General features: G+C 38.9%; 1 protein-coding gene across 1 annotated transcript in view; it reads left to right on the forward strand.

Annotated features, from left to right (window-relative positions):
* Nucleotides 1-22501, forward strand: part of LOC107558555 (acidic mammalian chitinase-like) — a 33802-nt gene that overhangs the window by 2622 nt on the left and 8679 nt on the right. The window lies entirely within an intron of this gene.

Below are 22501 nucleotides of genomic sequence, written 5' to 3' on the forward strand. Positions count from 1 at the left end.
GAAACTACTTTGTTTGGTCTTCCAAAAGAGGACGATATCCGCTTCGTCATGCCTGGAGCTGATCCGTGCTGGTCGCTGAGGGAATACATCAACTTAGTGCTGTGGATCGCCGGATCGGCTTTCACCATTTTCACTGCTCCTTCGCCGGGACCGCCGTTCTCGACCCCGCCGCCTCCGCTCACTCTTGCCCGGCTTCAGCTCACGCTAAACCGGGGCTTTTGTTCACGCTAGGCCGCTGTGTTTTTCGTTGTGAAAGCGAAACTACTTTGTTTGGCCTTCCAAAAGAGGACTATATCCGTTTCGTCATGCCTAGAGCTGATCTGTGCTGGTCGCTGAGGGAATACATCAACTTAGTGCTGTGGATCGCCGGCACATTTTATGGAGGACTGTTTACTGATCCTGGGAGAGTAACATTAGACTAAAATGCCGGCAGTTCTGACTCATGTAAGTACGTTTTATTTTATCATTTGCCACAGATGATTCAAATGTGAGTTTTGGGCAGTAGAGTAGCACTTGTTGTTTGTCATTTCTGTGATCACAAATGCAGACAGGGTTTTTTGTTTACGCGGCACGATGCAATGCAATGCAACGCGTAAAAAGACAATATAAGTCATTATAATCAGCAATTATGTCCCCAGTGGATGCAACAAATGCCTCGTTTGTAGTGGGTTTTAATGTTTTTGTGTCATCGCTCCGGCTGGGACACGCCATCACAGTATGGTGAGGGGCGTAACATTTCCGTCTCATGCTTGAGGTATTCGGCCAATCACAACGCACTGGATAGCTTTCCAATCAGAGCACACCTTGCTTTTTCATACCGATGAGTTTTGTAAAAATCGACACGTTTCTAAAAGGCGGGGCATAGAGGAGAAACAATTATGTACAGTATGTGGAAAATAATGTGTTTTTTTAACTTTAAACCGCATAAACACATTTCATTACACCAAATACACAAAATAATGTTCTTTTTAGCACCATCATATGACCCCTTTAATATTCTAAGAACGCTAACAGTTTAAGTCACTAGACTCATTTCATATCCTCCTGTTTTTCATAAGAGTTACACAGATATTTATAGCAATGCCAAGATCAGATTCTCTCCAGACGTTTTGGCTGAAGGTTTAAGTGAATGCCCGACAGATGCTCCTTTTTTATTCACCTTTCAATTCCTCCACCCTCCTTGTCTTTATCCCTCTGTTTAAAAATAAGGAGACTCAGCTGAATCTCTGAGGAAAAAGGAAATCCGTGAGATCTGAGTATGGCACCCTGCCCTCCTCGCAGAAGCTCTGGCCTCTTCAAAGCCAGAGGAAGTAGAAGCCTTTTAAGAGCATCCTGCAGACTTCCTGCGTGGCCAAACCTAGCCATACGCCCTGATCTGCCAGCAGTGAGCTGCGTTTGACCCCCATATCGTCAACACTGTGGGATCAGAGATTGATGCATTCTCTTTGTTGATGTCACAATCTGTGATGGCGAGGAACGATGGAGGCGAGGAATAAACAAAACAGTCTTTAATCCAAGAAACACAGGGTACATCTAACACTGAATGGCAGGAAACACATGAACATAACAAGTAGAACCGACAGAGACAGATTGCACAGACTAGGATTTAAATACAGGGGATGATTGGGGAAACACAGGTGTATGGGATGACTAATCAAACTAATTAACAAAACGAGGACAGGAACATGACCAAATAAAGGAACAGAAACCGGGGCAAAACATAACAAAGACACCTCGCACCATAGCAAAAACAGAGGGAGGCGTGGGTGGGAACTTGGGAAGAGGTTCCGGAGGAGGACTGACACCCGGGAGGGGGCCGGCAGACAGAGACCAGGGAGGTGACGAAGGAGGGAGGAGCCAAGCAGGACCCAGGCCACAGTCATAATGTTGACCCATGGTGGAGCCGATGGAGAGAGGAGCCATGGAGGAGGAATGGCCGCCAACTCCAGGGGGCTGACCAACGGTGGCAGTGCAGGTGGTGGAGGAGCCCGAGGTGGAGACGGAGAGCCAACAAGCTAGGGGGATGCCGAGGATCCGTGGTGCCAGGGTGGAGCAGAGTGCTCTGGCGACCAAGGCGGAGCAGAGATCTGGAGATCCACGGCGGAGCCGGAGCGACCGAGGACCAAGGTGGAGCTGGCGGGAGGAAGGAGCCCAATAGAGCCGGTGGGACAGAGCAACGAGGTGCAGCCGGAGGAGCGAAGTCCTGAGGTGATGGTGGGTCGACGCCCGACCAAGGTGGTGCCGGAGGGACGAGGGAGCCCGGTGGAGCTGGTGGATTGATGGGTGTCGGTGTATGTGAGGGAGCTAGGAGCTGAGGTGGAGCCGCTGGGTCTACGGGCCCAGGCGGAGTCCGGGCCTCGGAAGCTGGAGGGGGAGGGGAGGGATTCTCCAGCCATGGTGACGCTGGAGGATGGCAGGAGCTCGCACCGTAATGATGTTGGGCTGAGGGCGAGCTGAGGGGCAGCCAGACGACAGCAGTGGAGGAGGCAGGAGCAGGTGGGCGGGCGGGCATTTGTGTGTCTCTGGGCATTCAGGGCTTAACTCTGGATCGGAAGCCCCCTCTAGGCTGAACACGGGAACAGGATGGCGCTCAGGAGGAGCAGACACTTCAGGGCGCTTACGAGGAGCTGACACTGGAGGGCGCTTTGGACTGGATTCGGGCACTGGAGCCCTCTCCTCTTCACTTTGGCACTTTCGCCATGCCATACTCAGCTCACCCTCAGCTGCGGTGCAGGGGGCGGAGCTCCTCTTCTCGCTCACACCGTCCGCGGCTTTCTCCCTCGTGGCGGGCATTGTCGCCGGCTCTCGCACCTAGTCTGACGGCTTGGGCTCTACTTCCGGGGCAATCCTCTGCTCAGTCGCTCGGCATTGCGCTGGCTCATAGATCGCGGCAGGAATTGGCTCTCCGTCATCGGTGGCCTCGGGCTTTAGCTCTGCACAGCGGGGAGATGGTGGGCTGGGCTCTGGGTCCGAAGTGGATCTGGCGAGTTTCTCGGACCGTTTCTCGCCAGAATCCAGTCCACAAACATGCCGAAATCCTCTCGAGGACCATCTTTGGACGATGGTGCTCTGCACTCGATGTTTAGACTGGCGTCGTAGAATGCACAGATCGTGTTGTCCGGGTAGCTGGTGGTGCTTGCTAGCAGCTGGAACAGTCTAGTATGGTCCTCGAGAGCTTTGTCCCCCTGCTCCAGCAAGAGGAGGAGGTATTCGAGGCGAAGAAGGGCATCTATCCAGGGAACAATGGAAAAAAAAGACACTGGGTAAAAATGGGAAACAAAAGAGAGGGTAGACACACGATGGTTACTGTTTTGGTCGGTTATTCTGTCACAATCTGTGATGGCGAGGAACGATGAATAAAAGAAACACAGGGTACATCCAACACTGCGAAACGACAGGAAACACATGAACATAACAAGAAGAACCGACAGAGACAGACTGCACAGACTAGGACTTAAATACAGGGGATGATTGGGGAAACACAGGTGTATGGGATGACTAATCAAACTAATTAACAAAACGAGGACAGGAACGTGATCAAATAAGGGAACAGAAACAGGGGCAAAACATGACTCAGATAGTCCATGATCCTGACAGTTGAGGGTTGTTATTTTGTTTTTGGGGGCTTTGTTGAGTTAATTGTTAATTGCAGTTCATCGGCATGTTGAATATCACATCCTGTGTTAAAAGTTTCTCAGAGTACTGTGAAGGAATGCTGGAGTTATGAATGCAGCAGGCAGCCCATTACATCTGTTGCAGTCCATAAACAGTGATCAAGACAATGGCCAAAGGCAACTTATATTCTAAATGGATACTGACTGAATACTGTGCAGTATATACTTACTACTATTTAAAGTAGTATGTGAAGTAGAAAGCATTTCACAATATGACTTTATCTTGGACATTATGCTACTTTCAAGTGCACCTAGGAAGGTTGTATCTGTAAGATGGGAAGTAGTCTAAACAAAACAAATGCATTATTTTATTAACAATATACCCACTAACTAAACCCAAATAACTACTGCTAATGAGCAGGAAATGTGAATGTCAGGATAAAGCATTACTTGTACTTTAATGTTCTAAGAAACATTTAAATGTCTTTAAATTTATCTGACTGCTGGTAGTAGCCAGTGGCCACTCATAATAAATAATAATGTATAATTTATGGTAAAAACAGTAAATCTTTCTTTAGGTTATTGAAGGGGTACTATTTATACAGTAAAATACTTGCAAATACCAAGGCGACCAAAACTGATACTGTGAATGCTGACTATGAGTTTAGTTGAAGAGTGCATTATTAAGTGATATTTTTATGCATGTCAAAAAGAGTAAAAGTGTTTAAAAAGAGGACTTATTACGTAAACAATATACTTAAGAACTACATGCAATGTTTTTGGATGCTTAATTGCATGTTATTTACAAATCAATAAAAAATTTTTTATTAAATGCAGTAAGTTGAAATTAAGAGTCTTTTTTGACCCACTTACGAGGAACTTTAGCACATCTTTATATCTTTATATTATATGTAGGCTTTTGAAAATGAAACATAGATAAAAGAGGATTGCTAAAGAGGATTAGCATTGCTAAATGATGATCTGACAAATCTTTTAAAATGCAATAGGCTGCCTTTTATTCATTAGATGAACTAAAGTTTTTTAAGTTGTCATTTGCTAGTTGAGTTAAATGTGTTTAGTTGACTGCGATAGGTTGCCTTTTTTGAGTTAGGTCAACATTTTGTTTTTACACAGTGTCCTATTGAAACTTGTATGTTATGTATTTAAATATATTTGTAATTACACAGTTGTAATGATGAAATTGCAATTTAGTACATTTAAAATATATTAACTTTAAATGTAACACTTGTAACAAATGTACATTTGAAATTATAATAAAGTACTTTACATGTGCTGTAGTATGTTAGTCAACACATCAAAATAATGTACTTTAAAATACGACAAAATATTATTAAATCAATGATTTAAAATGTACTTTCAAGTAAAACTTTTAATTTGACATCAATACAAAGTGCACCTTTTCAAAGTGTATTGAAATGTAAGTACACCTAAGTGACCTTTTATTTCAGTAATGTTATTACCTGCAAAGTACAGTTTTAAAAAAATATATACTTTTAAGATTTGAAGTACACTAAGTGCACATTCAGTACAATTAAGCACACTTCTTTTTCACAAGGGAGATATCTGTCAATCATTCACCTTTATAAACTATTTAAGTGACATAATGAACAGACTGTGCATGTGCACACACTCACACACTTCCCAATAACTGTAGAATTGTAAAAATAAATGAACTAGAAGTATCAGTTTCACATGGATATGGCTTTAAGACACATGCACGCATTTGCACACTGATAATATGTGTGTGTGTGTGTCTGTGGGTGTGAGTGTGGATGTGAAAGGAGCAGTGGGCGGCAAAAACCACACACAGTGGAAGCACACCTTTAAGTGTGCCTCAGGTGCAAGAGAAGATAAGTTGGGAGAGTATGACATCATGAATGATGTCATGAAAAAAAAAACATGTATGTATCGTTATCCTGAATTTTGTGAGTGGCCTCTTCTTCCATTGTCCTGTAAATAAGGGGCTAAAATGTTCACTAATACAATTTTAAAAGGGAAATTAAACCAAACAGATGACCGAAATGGTTTATTTGTGATTATGTGGCATACATTTATTCTGTTATGTACTGTATATATCTATAGAAACATGTCTTTAATGTAACAGTCTCTTATCTGCCACCTGTTCTCCGTTTGGATGTGTAAAGGTTGATCTGGCCTCGGTTCAAAAATGTGTTGTATGTCTCTGAATTAAAAAAAACAAAAGCAGCAGGACAGTGATGTGCAGCTGGTCAAGTACGCTACTGTATGACTCGAATGACCAGTCTGACCTCTATATACAGTATATAGGGCCCAATGATTTCAAAGACGCGGAAAACAAGGGACAGAATCATGGAAGCCTGTCATAAAAATGGAATTTACAGTATAATGCAGGGAATTTGGCAATTGAATGATGAATAAGTAAAAAGTAGGGTTGTACAATTAATTAAACCCTGACATGTACCAATGTCTGTGAATATTATTTATATTTACATTTAGTCATTTAGCAATCAAACCAACAAAAGGGCAATACTATGTAAGAGCTCTGACAAGTCTCGGATAGCCTAACGCAGTACACATAGCAATTATTTATATATATATATATATATATACAGTGGGGCAAAAAAGTATTCTCACAGTACACACATAGAATATATATATATATATATATATATATATATATATATATATATATATATATATATATATATAGATAAAAAGAAAAACAAGTAGATAAAATTGAAAAATAATAGGGAATGATAGTGTCAGAGGCTCTCTATCTCTCTCTTTTAAGAAGACAAGTAGTAAGAATAGAAATAGAATAGAGAGGGCAAGTGTTAGAGAGGGGGAGGGGACAATATATAAGACTTTTTAAATAATGACTTTGATATAACAACACTTAAACTATATTTGGACTCAAGTTCTTCAGAAATATTTTATGTTTAAACAAATTCTTTCTATACAGTTTGTACATACATCTCTGTAAATGACTGTCATTTTCCACATTCCCAGCTGCGGGATTGTTTAGTCTTGTTGTTGAGTTTCCCCGCTGTGATAAGGAGCAGGGTAAACACGGCCGGCAGGACCCGAGCGGGGCGAACTCACACTGGGCAGACGGCCGGGCAAGAACGCAGGCTGTGGCCCTCTCAACAACCACAGGCAGGTCAGGAAACATCTGGGTGACTGAAAGCAACAGATGCCGTAGCCCGATAAGGGAAGCACTCTCCACCCCACTGAACCGGCTCCTCGCACATCCAGGTGGGTCCTAACCTTGGCTGAGACTCTCTGAAGGACTAAATAATCATATCAAGTCTTTCTTTTCAACAGAAGGGACAAACACCTGGCCAGACTGAGTGATTATGACTCACAGCTTTTGTTTGGTTATTATTGTTCACTGGTGGGTTTGATCCATTGTCTGGCGGGGGTCTCTGAAGGATCCGTCTAAAAGCGATTAAGCCGCTCCGTGCCTCTGCCTGCGTCATCGCCTGTTTCGCTTGGGATAGTCTTAAGTTACAAGAAGTCCAAACTATGAATCAATGGTCGATCATTTATGCACGTCTCCGGTCGAGGACGATCTGCTTTGAACTGATTGAATTCACATCAAGCCTGTTTGATGACTCGGTGTGAAGTACTTAAAGGAAAGGTTCATGCAAAACTGTTTTAGTCCGTACAGTGAAAGTCAGTGGGTTCAAAGCTACATTGTACAAACTGGACAAGTTTTGGAATTTCATTTTTGGGTAAACTGCCTTTAAAGTCGGCATGAACTGGAAATTGTGATTTCCCTACTGTGACGTACATCTGAGTGAAACGTATTCTTAATTGAGAAAAAAATGTTGGATGGGACCTGATTTTGTCCATCAGGTCCCATGTGCAGGAAGGGAGGGATTATTATAAAAGAATAATTAAAATGTAAAGCTGCAAGCAGTGTTGAAAGGGCCCTCGCACCCGGAGCACCTCCACCTGGTGGCCTTAGGAAAACAGTGAACAGTGGGCAATGTGCATTTAAAGTGGTAAATATAGGAGGAATATGTCAAAGTCATTTATTCATATATGCCAAACTTCCTGCTGCCAGCTGGTGGTCCTATAACTATAACATAATATTGGCATGTAGATGTGTTCAGGCCAGGACTTTTATCAAACATGTGAAGTTTGCTGCAGACTGGACATAGTATGTTCGAGTTAGTATAAAACATGACATTTCCTGTTGCCAGCAGGTGGCGCTATGATTATAACTGAATATATATGGCCTCTAGATGTCTTCAGGCCTGGACTCTTATCGGAAAAATAAATTTAGGGCAGATTAGCCATTGCATGTTTCAGTTAGTGTTAAACATGATATTTCCTGATGCCAACAGGTGGCACCATGATTATAACTGAATATTGGCTTTTAGATGTGTTCAGGCCAAGAGTCTTATAGAATATGTGAAGTTTGGGGCAGATCGGACATTGTATGGCTGAGTTACAACAACTTCCCTTTCCATGGCGAAGCTTCGAAATTTGTCAGGCTGCCACGGACACACCCTTTAACAAAAACTCAAGATCTTCGCACTTTAACATCGCCAAGGCCTTTGGATTAAGCTGACCAAATATAATGTTGATGTCATTAAATCTCTAGGAGGACTTTGCTACAGTGTTAAACATAGGGCTGGGTATCAATCAAAAATATTCTATATCGATACCGATACCTTGACTTCGATACCGGTTCCTGAATGATACTTTTTTCGATACCAATTTTATTAAATCCATTTTAACGAGATTACATTACCTCAAAAAGAAAAAGAAAAAAAATGTTGGTTTTATTTTTCAGCTTATGTTTTTCACAGACTCAAAGACTCTCCTGAGCCCCTGCACAATGGAACATAATGTAACCAACACAGTAAATCGTGCAAATAGTTTTAATAAAGTTCAAATAGTTTTCAGTTTCCTTTTAGGCTATGTTTACACTAGTGTGTTTAATTTTAAAACACATTTTAAAATTAAAAATTAAATTTTCCAATGATTTACTGATGAGCATTAGCTGCTTCCAGCACTGTCTGTTTTCTCTTCTGCTATCACTGTTCTGACTCTGAGGAGCTCATTCGCTGCTCAACTGTCAATCATATTACGCATTTATATCCCGCCCTGTCTCCTATGACGAATGTCCACTACACTTACACGTTTAGTTATGTACATAAGAAACCCAGAAAAAAACATGTCCACAAATAAAACATGAATCTACGCGATTACGACAATATATGATTTGTATGTGATTTTCATGAGATTCTGCCTATTTTCATAACAATACAGGGTGTTTACATGAGAAATGCTAAGCAGGTGTAGTGATTAGCTTGATATAAAAGGCTACAAATAATATTTCTGCAACATTATATGACCATACCCTTCATTAGATCACAATCGGAAGTTATTACAAACACTCGATGGTGGTTTAAAGTGAGTTTTGAGTAAAAGCGTAGTATCAATCTTATGAATTGTCTTATGTAGCATGGATGCTATAGCGTGCATGAATGGTCACGAAACATACGTTTTGGTCGGTGTGGACAGAGATCTTTCCTGAAACGCAGTGGAAATGCCAGTATGGACAAGGATTGCTTATTTTAAAACGCTGTTTTAAAATGAAAACGCACTAGTGTAAATGTAGCCTTACATCTAAGGGGGTTTGGACACTTACACACTACAGCCTCACGTGTGAGTCACGTCTCTGGGCGGAACTGGCATAAACTAGTGTTTTTCATGGATGCCTCACCAGAGCCAATCACCAGCACTTGATTTAGGCACATCAAGCATGATGCACGCTTACTGGCTCACTGACGTTGACCAGATTATCCCCTTATGTATCAAAATTTGGTACCGAACGACAAGACATTTTTCGATACTCGATAGTATCGAGGCAATTCGGTCGGTGCCTAAAAAATATTGAATTCGATACCCAGCCCTATTTAAACATGCCACTTCCTGTTGCCAGCAGGTGGCGCTATGACTATAACTGAAAATGGGCATGCGCATGTGTTCAGGACAGGACTCTTATCAGATATGTGAAGTTTGGGGCAGATTGGACATTGAATGTCTGAGTTACAGCAATGTCCTGCTTCATTGCGCTAATAGCCTGCTTTAGCAAATTAGTTAAGTCTTGCTAGAATGCTCTACCATGTTTCTAGCATGTTGCATGTTAAGTTTGGGGCAGATTGGACACTGCATGACTGAGTCACAGCAACTTCCTCTTTCATTGCATTAATAGCATGCTTTAACATTTAGCTAAGTGTTGCTAGCATGTTTTAGCATTGTTTCTAGCATGTTGCTAACCAATTTAACACTTGCTGACGCTTTTTAATATGTTTATAGGAGTCCGTAACAGTGTTAAACATGCCACTTCCTGTTGCCATCAGGTGGCGCTATGACTACAACTGAATACTGGCATGGACATTGTTTGCCTGAGTTGCAGCAACTTCTTCAAATTTGTCAGGCCACCAGGGACACATCCTTTGATGAAAACTCAAGATCTTTGCAATTTAGCATTGCAAAGGCCTTATGATTACGTTCACCTTATTTGAAGATGATCCGATTAAAATGATCCGATTAAAACTGTAGGAGGAATTTGTATGAGTATGAGACCTGAAAATGGCAAAAACTTCATAAAAATTGTAGAGGAAATTCAAAACGGCTAACTTCCTGTTGTGTTTAGGACTTCACTCCAAGATACTTTTTTGTAGGTATTGGGACATTACATGCATGTACTTAATTTTGTACATGTACGTGAAACATAGAGGGAGGGGCTATTTATTGAATTTAAATAGGTGGCACTAACAAGCCATTTTGCCAGTTTCGAGCATGTTTAGGCAAAGCCACTTGAAGGCAAGCCTGTAACCTTTAGCCAAAAAAGTGTAACGGCTAATGCTAATGCTTCCGCTTTGGCAGTACGTGGGAAAGGAGACCAGAGGTTTTTTTTTAATGGATGTCAATGGAGGAGAGTCTTCACTACGCTGAATAAACAGCATTTTAGAGTAAACAGCTTATCATTTAATAATTTAAGAAGAAGAAGATTTCCAAGAGGGTCCTCACACCGTGGTGCTCGGGCCCTAATAAAAATAAAACTTGTTTGTAGGGTCGCACAATTTGACCAAAAAGTTTGTGTTTATATATCAATAAGGCTATAATAATAATAATAATAATAATAATAATAATAATAGTAATAATACAATTATTTCAAAATTCAAAATAACAAATGTTATTATCGTCATATTTCACTTTAAAATAGAACAAAATAGAAAAATATTTAATTTTATATTACAACTGTAACAATAATATTTATGGCCTAATTTCCTTATTTTCAATTGTTAAAACATCTAACTTTCATTTTGACGAACCACAGGAAATCATTAAAACTTCTCTTCTGTTGATAAGCACTTCTCATTACAAGTATGTGAAAGTACAAATATGTTTCTGTGCATGTTGCGTTCCCAACTGTACATTAAAGCGACTCAAACTCAGATCAGATTCAGAGATGGAGTTCATGTGTAGCAGCATTTACTGTGAATCGAGTCGCTCTGAGATGCTGAAAACACAGGGCCATCAGTCCCTCATGTGTAAATGAACACAGTGCTGCTTTACTCTGAAATACACGGAGCATATATTTATTTCATTAAAACAGCCTTTGTGATTTTATAATCTCACTAAGCCATAGCATGCTTTAATTTAGTACAGCCCTATGTGCACAGAAAAAAATAATAAATGTCAACTTGATTGGTTTCACGTTGAGTTTTAGATCTTGTAAGCAGTGGGCTATTTAAGACTAGTGTGTTAAATTGGATGAACGAAAGTAACGCATCTGTCAGCCGTGACCAGTGTTAAAACAATACTGAAGAAAAGAGATAACATTTGCTATGAGTTTCAGAAAATGTGTTGTGCTCTCAGACATTGCTGGCCACATGGGACCAACTGCATCTGTTCCTCCTCGGGTCTAAGAAAACCCTCATGGGATCCAAACATCAAACACATGTCTCTCTTCGGCCTGTTAGTCCTTTTCAAATCATAAATGAAGTTTTTGGATGCAAGAAGTTCTGTTTAGCTTCAATATTCTATTGAAGAATAAACAAACAAGAAAATGGCATTTTCCACGTCAGTTTCAGCATCTAACGCTAAGTGTGACTGATAATCAAGTAGATGGATATAATGGACTGGGATTTGGAATAACTTGAGAAAAATGACAGAAATGAAACTCAAAAATTGTGATGAACGATGTGAACTAATTCTCCTGGTCATGTCAGATAGTCGTCACTGTCTCCATCCTCATATATGCGACTCCTGGAGGGGTGCTGGGTCTGCGCTTGGTGGGCCGTCTCACAAACAGGAAGTGGAGGAAACTGCAGTGAATGTAAGAGGAAATGAGGATGTAGGGAGAGGTGTACGGCCACAATGCTGATGGAGGAAATGGATGATTATAAATAGCCGAACGGCCTTCCCCACACTGAGTGTCAGGTCATGGCTGAAACCTCAGACAATAGAGAAACCGTCCTTGAGGTCAGGGCTGAGAGTGGGGCTAGGAAAGGTTTGGCTCTGTAAGCTAGTGACTAGAATGTTTATATGATTGACTGACTCATTTGCTTTAGTTATAGTTACATTCCTCGTCTACCTCCAAATATCAACAAACGGTGAGATTTTTGATCTAGTAGAAGAGAAGGAAGCAGTAAAAGTTACTGTATGTAGATGAAAAAAATTGTTTCTGGTCAGTGTTGTGATTTTCATGAGCTATCAAAGTGGAAGCAAAAAATATGATGGTATCATGATAGTATAAAAAAAGCAATATTGAGATGCTTATTTAGCTATCTAACAGATTAAAATATTCAACTTAGGCTCAATGGAAAAAATGTGCCTGTGGCGACATTTCAGCAAAATAATATTACGTGGCTTCTTGCACATTTTGTGTCTATTTTTAACCCTAACCCTAACCCTAATCTGACAACTTTTTATCACCCTGGTTGTCATGCGCATTACAGCAGTTTGGAAAATAAATGTCCAGCAAGTGGTGCTGAAAGGTTAATTCTCTAATGCAGTGGCTCTCAATTCCAATCCTGGGGTACCACTGCTCTGCAAATTTTGAATGTCTCCCTTATTTAACGCACCTGATTCAGATCATCAGCTCGTTAGCAGAGAGATCCATGAACTGAACCGAGGGCGTCAGCTAAGAGAGACATACAAAATGTGCAGATAAGTGGTACCCCAGGATTGGAATTGAGAACCACTGCTCTAATGCGTTTGAAAATATTGCATAAACTAAACCTAACCAATAGTATTAACAAGCGCAAATGTGAGATAGACATGCATTTGCTGAAGCAACCATGCAATTTAAGCTTGCTTATACAGGTCATAAAAGTCAAGAGTATTGTTCAACCGGGTGCGCGACCAAGCAAGTTTACTACATCAGAAAAGCCAAACATGCAGAGCTGCTTAAGTGATGCAAACATCAAAATATATTAGTTTACAAGTCATGCATATGGTAAAAGTATTTTGAGGTCATAACATAGTATCGTGCAAGGAACCACACATCATAGTTTGTGAAAAGGAATACAAGTTACTGGTGTTTTACTGCTTCTAGTGTTTATTTCAGTTGGAAACTGCAATTAATTGTATGTACAGGTACGATTTTGGAGTTCTGCAAAAATATCCAAATAGGAGTTCTGTGGATTTTCATCCATATCTGTTAGCTTTGAGACTAATATGCAAGTGTAGTCCTAAACATTGATAAAACAAAATAGCCTTTACCAGATTTGGATATTTTAAATAATGATGACTCATCCTGCACTACAGAGATTTTTGTCCAATCAAATGCTCTCCAGAATGACAATGTCCCTCACCTTAAAACCAACTGAATCTGACTAATAGTAGCACAGTAGCAAACAATATTTTGTGATATATATACTAGTGATTGTAGAAGAGACAATCCCTTAGATATCCAGCCTAAACGTACCATTTTAACAGGAAATCACATGGGCAAGAAAACTGTATTCTTCATGCTATTTTCACACAGTCTTTTAAGAGTTAGTTAGAAAAGATTAACTGAAAAGAATATGGTCATATATGACATAAAAAAAGTACCAAAATATACCACTGTAATACAACATCTGCATCTGAAAGTACACACTAAATTTTAAAATCGTTTTGGTGAAGAACTTATCTACTGTTAATAGAATATGTTTTTTAATGTATGCATTTGTGCATAAATACAATCCAGACAGATCTGCCATGTTGGCATTGTCATGTGACCTTCAACATCTCACTGTTCCCTGCCATTTAGGGATATGCTGTCACCTCACCCATGACCTCATGGGATAGTAAAGTGTCTATCGGATCCATCTGAAATGTAATATATTACCATGGTATATTTATCAAAGCATCACTGTACTCTGATACAGCAACAGTATATTATAAAACTCTAGTTGAACAAACCGCACGCTTTATTTGAATATACAAAGGCTAATTTGGTCAAGTTAGAACTAAACGTTATTCATTTCAGTATCTACATCCTCTTTAGCGAAGGAAGTGAATCCTGCTATATTGATTATGCAAAAAGCTGCAATGTGTCTTGCTCTTCTCGAGGGATTTAAGCAGAGACTGTCACGCGATACAGAGGGCTGTGGGAACTTAAATGGGGGCCTTTGTTTCTTACACACTAAAAACATAAAGCTATCAATCACATTTTAAAGAAGTGTAAAGGCCTGAAGTGAATTCACCCATTGGTCACCCAATGAACCCACAGCAGCCAAAGGGTGAGCCACTTCCTTTTGTGGTGAAATTATTAATTTTCTGTTTCAAAGGATTGCACTTTTTGTCCTGAGAGCTGCAACTACATGTGATGTTCCCGGAGCAATTTGAGTCCATTATATCAAGTGTCAGTTTCACAGATATATTTTGACAGGTATGATTCTCACAGGGTCTCAGAGTCTGTCTCAAATCAGCCATCAATTACTGTCTCTCTATTGTCTCTGACAAGTGGAGGCTGAGGATACGAGCATGCAGAAGTTTGGGCGATCGTGTACCTTTCTTTGTGAGTGACTTGTATCTTCATACTGTCACTTTGATGAATGGCCAGGTCATATGATGAGTTGATCATGGATTGGAAGTGGAAATAACTTCCACAAAGACTACAATTTTTGACAATATAAATTGAATCCAGAATATGTAACATGATAAATGGATTTGTGAATTGTTTAGCTATCTCAAATGGAATTTGTGGTTTGGGTGCTGGGATAAAGCTAATACAGTAAGTTTTATGACATTTTTTTTTTACTGGAGGAGGCATGCTGGGGTGAAGTACTCATGGGAAGTTCCTATTTTCGAGTTCAGAAATTGCAATTACTACATGAAGTGAATTCAAGAGATTCTACTTTAAATAAGATTAACTCGCTAGACAACTATTTTTTTACTTGCATAATTGAGTGCAAGGGATGCATGATTTATGTACAATTTAAATTGGTATACATTTGGCACTAGACACTTTTATGCTATTCAACTTACATTGCATTCAAGATATACAATTTATCAGATTTGATCCCATGACCCTGGCGTTGCTACCGCCATATCATTGACTGACCTTAAAATGCACATAATAACAGTGTTATTTTAGTATCATTGAGATTACATTTGGGTTTTGGGTGAGAATTACATTGAGGTTAGTTTTCATTTTAAGTTCTGTTAATGTTTGAGTAATTTTGTTGTATGCTTTTGTCATTTTTATTGTAATTCTTTTTAATTTGTCTGTATAGTTTTATAAATTTGTATTCATTATATATATACAGTATATATACAGTATATATATATATATATATATATATGAGCAATATCACTTGAGTACAAGAGCGATACCGGCTCTACATGGCTGTGATTAGGCCAGAGGCACTCACAGCTGCTGATATAGAGCCAGTATCGCTCAAATACAAGAGTGATATTGCGTTTATACAACAGTTCGACAGCACGAGTGTAGATATATACGAAAAAACAACAACGGAGTGTCTTTAAAAACCCTTTTGTGTGGAACTACTTCCTTCCACCACATATTCAAATCTCAGTTTGACAGTTTAACAGCTGAGCTCAAGATTCGTTGCTAATTCGAAAATGTCACTTTAGAACTAGTAACGAAGGAACGTTGAGTTGCTCCATTAAAAACTTATTGTATTACTTAAAAGCTCACTGTATTATGTAGAGTAGAGTATTTGAAGAGAGAGAGATGGACTGAGCTAGTGTGATTACCTGCATCTGATACAGCATTTATTCTTCAGCTCAATCTCATATTCACAATAAAACATTAGTTTGAATGTCTGCTGAGGAAAGCGATATCTTTGTCGTACTGTCCTTATCTGATAAGGGTGATTTCTGATGACAGCGCTGCTCACGGCATTTGTTAACTGCGTCTTACAAGCTGTTATTAAAAGTAAAAATAACTTCCGTTTCAGTCTCTTTCAATATAAAAGTCTTAAATGCTGACTCGTAAAATAGTCACTTGTCATCATCTAATGGCGGAACAATGTCATAAAAATCACCATCATGAACACACCCAGACACTGTTTCTCAATACTAAATTAATAACAGTGTTATTTTAGTATCATTGAGATTACATTTGGGTTTTGGGTGAGAATTACATTGAGGTTAGTTTTCATTTTAAGTTCTGTTAATGTTTGAGTAATTTTGTTGTATGCTTTTGTCATTTTTATTGTAATTCTTTTTAATTTGTCTGTATAGTTTTATAAATTTGTATTCATTATATATATACAGTATATATACAGTATATATATATATATATATATATATATATATATATATATATGAGCAATATCACTTGAGTACAAGAGCGATACAGGCTCTACATGGCTGGGATTAGGCCGGAGGCACTCACAGCTGCTGATATAGAGCCAGTATCGCTCAAATACAAGAGTGATATTGCGTTTATACAACAGTTCGACAGCACGAGTGTAGATATATACGAAAAAACAACAACGGAGTGTCTTTAAAAACCCTTTTGTGTGGAACTACTTCCTTCCACCACATATTCAAATCTCAGTTTGACAGTTTAACAGCTGAGCTCAAGATTCGTTGCTAATTCGAAAATGTCACTTTAGAACTAGTAACGAAGGAACGTTGTTGTTAAGTATTGTATTACTTAAAAGCTCACTGTATTATGTAGAGTAGAGTATTTGAAGAGAGAGAGATGGACTGAGCTAGTGTGATTACCTGCATCTGATACAGCATTTATTCTTCAGCTCAATCTCATATTCACAATAAAACATTAGTTTGAATGTCTGCTGAGGAAAGCGATATCTTTGTCGTACTGTCCTTATCTGATAAGGGTGATTTCTGATGACAGCGCTGCTCACGGCATTTGTTAACTGCGTCTTACAAGCTGTTATTAAAAGTAAAAATAACTTCCGTTTCAGTCTCTTTCAATATAAAAGTCTTAAATGCTGACTCGTAAAATAGTCACTTGTCATCATCTAATGGCGGAACAATGTCATAAAAATCACCATCATGAACACACACAGACACTGTTTCTCAATACTAAATACTACTATGTATATAAAATATTATTTATTGACGAATGAACAACAACAACAGCCATCATAAAAGCCATGCTCTAATATACAGCATTAAAGTTACATAAAATATAACGTGATGAGATTTAGCCAAAACTATGCACTCTGGAACAAATAATAGATTAATGAGAGCAAAGACTGCCCGTCAGATTTACCCAAAACAAATTTTATCTCATGTTTAACCACTATAGAGACATCAGAGTCAGCAGCAAATTCCAGAAGATCTGGCTGAGGTGATGCTGCTCTCGGTGGGTTCATGAGCGCTGAACGGCCGCTGACGCCCTGGAGCTCACGTCTCCGGAAGCGGAGTGATACATTTGGAAAAAAAAATATTTATTTAAATGGTTTTGGTTTTAATCTATCATAATACTACCATTCCAGGATAATTCCATGTAATCCAGGAAGTACCATTTAAATACATAGACAGACGGACGGAGAGGCAGATAGATAGATAGATAGATAGATAGATAGATAGATAGATAGATAGATAGATAGATAGATAGATAGATAGATAGATAGATAGATAGATAGATAGAATTACATTTTGGAAGGTCCTAATCTGACTGTTGGGGTTTGTGGTGCACATTATCGCTTACATATATTAGATTTTTTTCCAAAACCTCTATGACACAGCTTTTTTTCTTTCTTTCTTTAAACACTCTTGCAGTAAGATGATTAAAGTAGCTAAACAAATGTTCAACTGAGGAAGGAATGCAGAAATCTGCCAATTTCCAACATCTCCTACTGATTCCATGCTATCTGGTCTGAAATCTCATTTCTTTTATTTTCCAGTATACTGTATGCGGTACCGGGCCTCCAGCTTATCAAGATTTGGGAAAAAGTAACAAGAAAGAGGGGACAGTCTTTGCCTAGTAGCTCTTTACAGCCAAGGTCGTGATCCTCTGGCCTGTTAAAAGACCCCCTTGGGGTTGAGGCTGTAACCGGATATTTAAAATAACAGTGTGAGGGTCCTGCTGGAGCCCTGTGCTGCGTGAGGAGGGAGCAGGAGAGGTGACGGGGCAGGAGAGGTCAAGACACTGGTCAACATACATCAACCAGTGCCAGTGCAGAGCCAACAACTCTATCAATGAAAGACAAAGAGAAGAAATTCAGATCAAAAGGCTGAGAAATGAGTAACAATAAAACAAGCTCTTTAAAATAGAACTAGAGTCCTGGTTTGGAAAGATCTTCAAAGGTGACACAGTGTCTGCTGTGCAAAATCAGGGCTGCGTTTCTCAAAAAGCATCCTAAGCTAAGTTGATAGTAGAGAGCATTGGTGGCGATGCGTCTACGATCTATTTAGGCTTACAATGCTTTTGGGAAACGCAGCCCAGGTCTATAGGAGAGACGTTCTGAGCAGGCATGGCAGTAAATATGAAGCCCTTCACCGTTCACACTCCTCCTCATCATCTATACACAGTCCTGACACCCGGGGCTCTAACTCATCTGTGCAGTTTGGGGCTCATACTCCCAGAGCGAGAGACAGGGGTGATGGGGAGTTACTATCCACCGTAAGGTGAAAGCCATATGTGCTGATCTGAATGATCTGAGGTCATCTCACACAGGGCAGGAAGTTACAGTTATTCTGAAGTCTGGTAACTCAGGAAGCACTTGGGAAGACACAATTGCACCACTGCATGATGCAACAATAAACCTGATCAGGATTTTCATTATCTTTACTTATTGTCATGTTTCTATTATCATATACACTACTAAATTACTAATTTATTTATTTATATTTATCTAAAAAGTAATAAAACTAGCCTGGCTTGCTGATCTTAGCTGGTCTAGCTTCCCACAGCCAAAATGTTTCAAAGTAACAGTAGTTTTAAGTTAATAAGAAAGTGAGTTTAAGTCTAATTAAGTCTAAACGTTTGACTGTGCACTTCGGCAAAGGTCGTTTTTAACCTTTAATCGTGCGTGTTATGTAATATTCTCTCTAATAAGATTTGAGCTCTTTAACAACTCGAAAACTAGATTGATCTGAAACCAATAGTGGTTAGTGCAAAACACCCTATAAGTGCTGTCTGATGTGAAAAGTAAAAGGTCAGGGCTGGCGGCAGTTTGCTGACTGCTCACGTTTCGAAAACAGACAATGTGTTGAAACAAGCGACGAGAGGAGAGACTGTGTTATGCAGCGAGGTGCAAGTGTGAATATACGCATGTGTTATCAATGTCTGTGATATATAAAATGTGAAGGAGTGAGACGCAGCTAAGACAGGGGTGAAGGAAAATTAAATTTTTGTGTGGAAGGACAGAAAGAAGAACAAAGCAGCTCACACCTTCACAGAAAGTGATAAACAAATCCACAGATCCCCAGGGTATGTGCAGCGAGGGGAACCGCACGATCCTCATGTTCTCCCGCTGCACATTAGCATAGTTATAGGCCCTTTGAAAACCCAAAGGCACCAAAAGCACCACATCAGTGGCCTACAGCATGCATTCACACATGCACATATTCACTCCACACACGTAAGCAGAGACATGCAAACATACACACACGGAAGAAAGAAAAGGCACCTGTTGTGCAAACCACAATGTTTACCGAGGGCCAAATTAGAGCGTCTCTGTGGCAACAACAGCAGATTGAATCAACACCCACGGCTCTGGCCTAGAAAAAAAATATAAAAAATACCTGCATGGAAAAAAAAAACTGTGGCCATAAAAGCCAAACCAAAATCCCAGATAAGCAGATAAACACCGCAATGCACTGTTACAATGCAAACAAAAACATTAGGTGCATTGTAATTAAGTTTTAAGATATGCCGCCGTTTCTACATGATCTGAGACAAGTGCAGTCGAGTTTTATAGTCATACAAAAAAATATGCAAAATTAGGTTTGACGATGCATGCTAAAAATCGGAACCAGTCTATATTTGCTTCACTTAATTTAGCAACAAAACTCACAGGGGCCCCTTTCCTGCATCTGTTCTGATCTGCGTCCATGTGTGTGAAGAGCTCCTCTAGTGGTGCTTTCTGAAATTACACGATGCACAGGTGGTATGCATGGCATTACTGACTTTTCAGACATAAGTAAAATGTTATGTAATATTCCTAGTTACAAATTCAATTTTGATAACACTTTATTTTAAGCACCAATTCTCACTATTAACTAGCATGCATATTACTAGCATATCAGCTGTTTATTAGTACGTATACCGCACATAACGCCTTATTCTGCACCCTATTTTAGATCCCTTAATCACACCCCATACCTAAACTGAACAACTACCTTACTGACTATTAATAAGCAGCAGATTAGGAGTTTATTGAGTCAAAAATCAGTTAATAGTGATAATTTGTCCTTAAATTAGAGTGTGACCTACATTTTTTTTGCTATTATTTTAATGAAGTCCAACAAAATCTGAATATTTTATTTATATTTGATGCTAATTATTCTAATACCCGGTTTTCTAAATTGTTACTCCTACATTTCTAATATTGTATTTATTACTGGTACTGAGAGGAAGTATAATTCAGTAAACATTAAATAGGTAAACAAAATATAACGAGTTAAAAAATAAAATCAGTAATAGAAAATAGTCAGTAGATTTGTGACATTCAAAAACAAAATGATGGGGGTCAAAAGATAGTCATGACTTTATCACTATAGGCCCGGTGCAAGTGATGTGTGTTTCTGGAGTGTTTTGGGACCCTCTGTTCTTCTGTAATGGAACTATAATTGAAAGCGTGTGTGTGTGTGTGTGTGTGTGTGTGTGTGTGTGTGAAGTGGAGAAATACTGGTATTGTGAATGAGTGCAAGTCTTATGAGAAACAGAGAGAAGAAAGGGGTAAAAGGTTTAGTATTTTTGTGTTCTGTGTGGGTGTTTGCGTTTGTGTGTGTGCGTATGTCAATGCATGTGCGAATATGTGTTAGGGCATGGGAACATAAACCCCCACATAAACAATCATACTGTGAAAGAGCTGGGAAGCTGGGAACCATCGTGGGGGTGTTAGATAACATGGGGTTGCGTTTTTAGCCCAAGAAGCTGAGTAAAGAAAAGGTCCTGTTGCATAATTTTTTTATAAAAAAAAATAATAATAAAACAGCAACGTATTTAACTAATAAACTACCTATTTATGCACAGCTGATCCAGAATGATCCAGTACCCTCATCTGCTGTCCATCATTCCCTGTCATCTCTCCACTATCATATCAATAGTATCTAAAAGGCCTAACCTACCACTTCACAACTATGTCACATACAAGCTTTGACTGGCTTTCATTACATAACTAAATACAAGACAAATCAGCCAAACAGTGGCATATTAATACAGCAGTAAGATACAAGTAGTTGTAGTTTTTATAGCCATTAGTGCTGTTTGCTAAGGCAAGTATCTCTATACTATTGTTCATATTTAGTATAAGGTATTTCAACCTTATAATAGAAGCTGCATAGCAACACACTAAAACCATTCAGAACACATTACTGACCTCATGGCAACACTCTGGCAACGACCCAGAACATCCTAGCAACTATATAGGAACCTCCCCAAACCACTGCACTGTTACTTCTGTGGCTTACATATGTACACAAATGTTTAAGCAAAATACAGAACAAATAAAGACAACAACAACATTTATATTTACTAAAAAAAATAATAAATACAAGCATGTTTCCGCCACTGAATAATAAAAACATAAATAAATAAATAAAATAAAATAAAATAAAAGGTTATTGCAGCTTTTTATTTCACAATTCTGACTTTTTTTCTCAGAATCGTGAGCTCACATCTTGGAATTCTGACTTTTTTTTTCTTTCTCGTGATATAAACTCTCAATTGCAATACATAAAGTCCATTTTGTGAAATATAACCTCGCAACTCTTGACTTTCTCACAATTGTGACTTTTTTTTTTTTTCTCGCAATGCTGACTTCTAAGTTATAAATATGAGTTATGAGTTATAAAGTCAGAATTGTTAGATATTAACTCGTAATTGCAAGTTATAAAGTCCAAATCTGAGGTGGGAAAAAAAAGACTATTTTCTTACAATTGTGAGTTTATGTCTCACAATTCTGACTTTTTAACTCACAATCGCATGTTATAAAGTCAGAATTACGAGATATAAGCACTCAATTCTGAGAAAAAAGTCAAAATTGTGTTTATATCTCAAGTCTGACTTTATTTCTCCGAATTGTGTGTTTATATCGCAATTCTGAGAAAAAAAAATGCAATTACATCAGAAGTAACTGTAATTACATTACAGAAAAATTAAGAGTAATCCCCTACTTTTTCAAGGGAAAAGTAATTACGTAGTAAAGCACTGCATCCAACACTGTGTATGCTATTGAAAATAATTTTTTTGTTCATTC

This window comes from Sinocyclocheilus grahami, unplaced genomic scaffold (genome assembly GCF_001515645.1).
Source record: "Sinocyclocheilus grahami isolate Dianchi unplaced genomic scaffold, SAMN03320097.WGS_v1.1 scaffold649.1, whole genome shotgun sequence".
NCBI classification, from domain to species: Eukaryota; Metazoa; Chordata; class Actinopteri; order Cypriniformes; family Cyprinidae; genus Sinocyclocheilus; species Sinocyclocheilus grahami.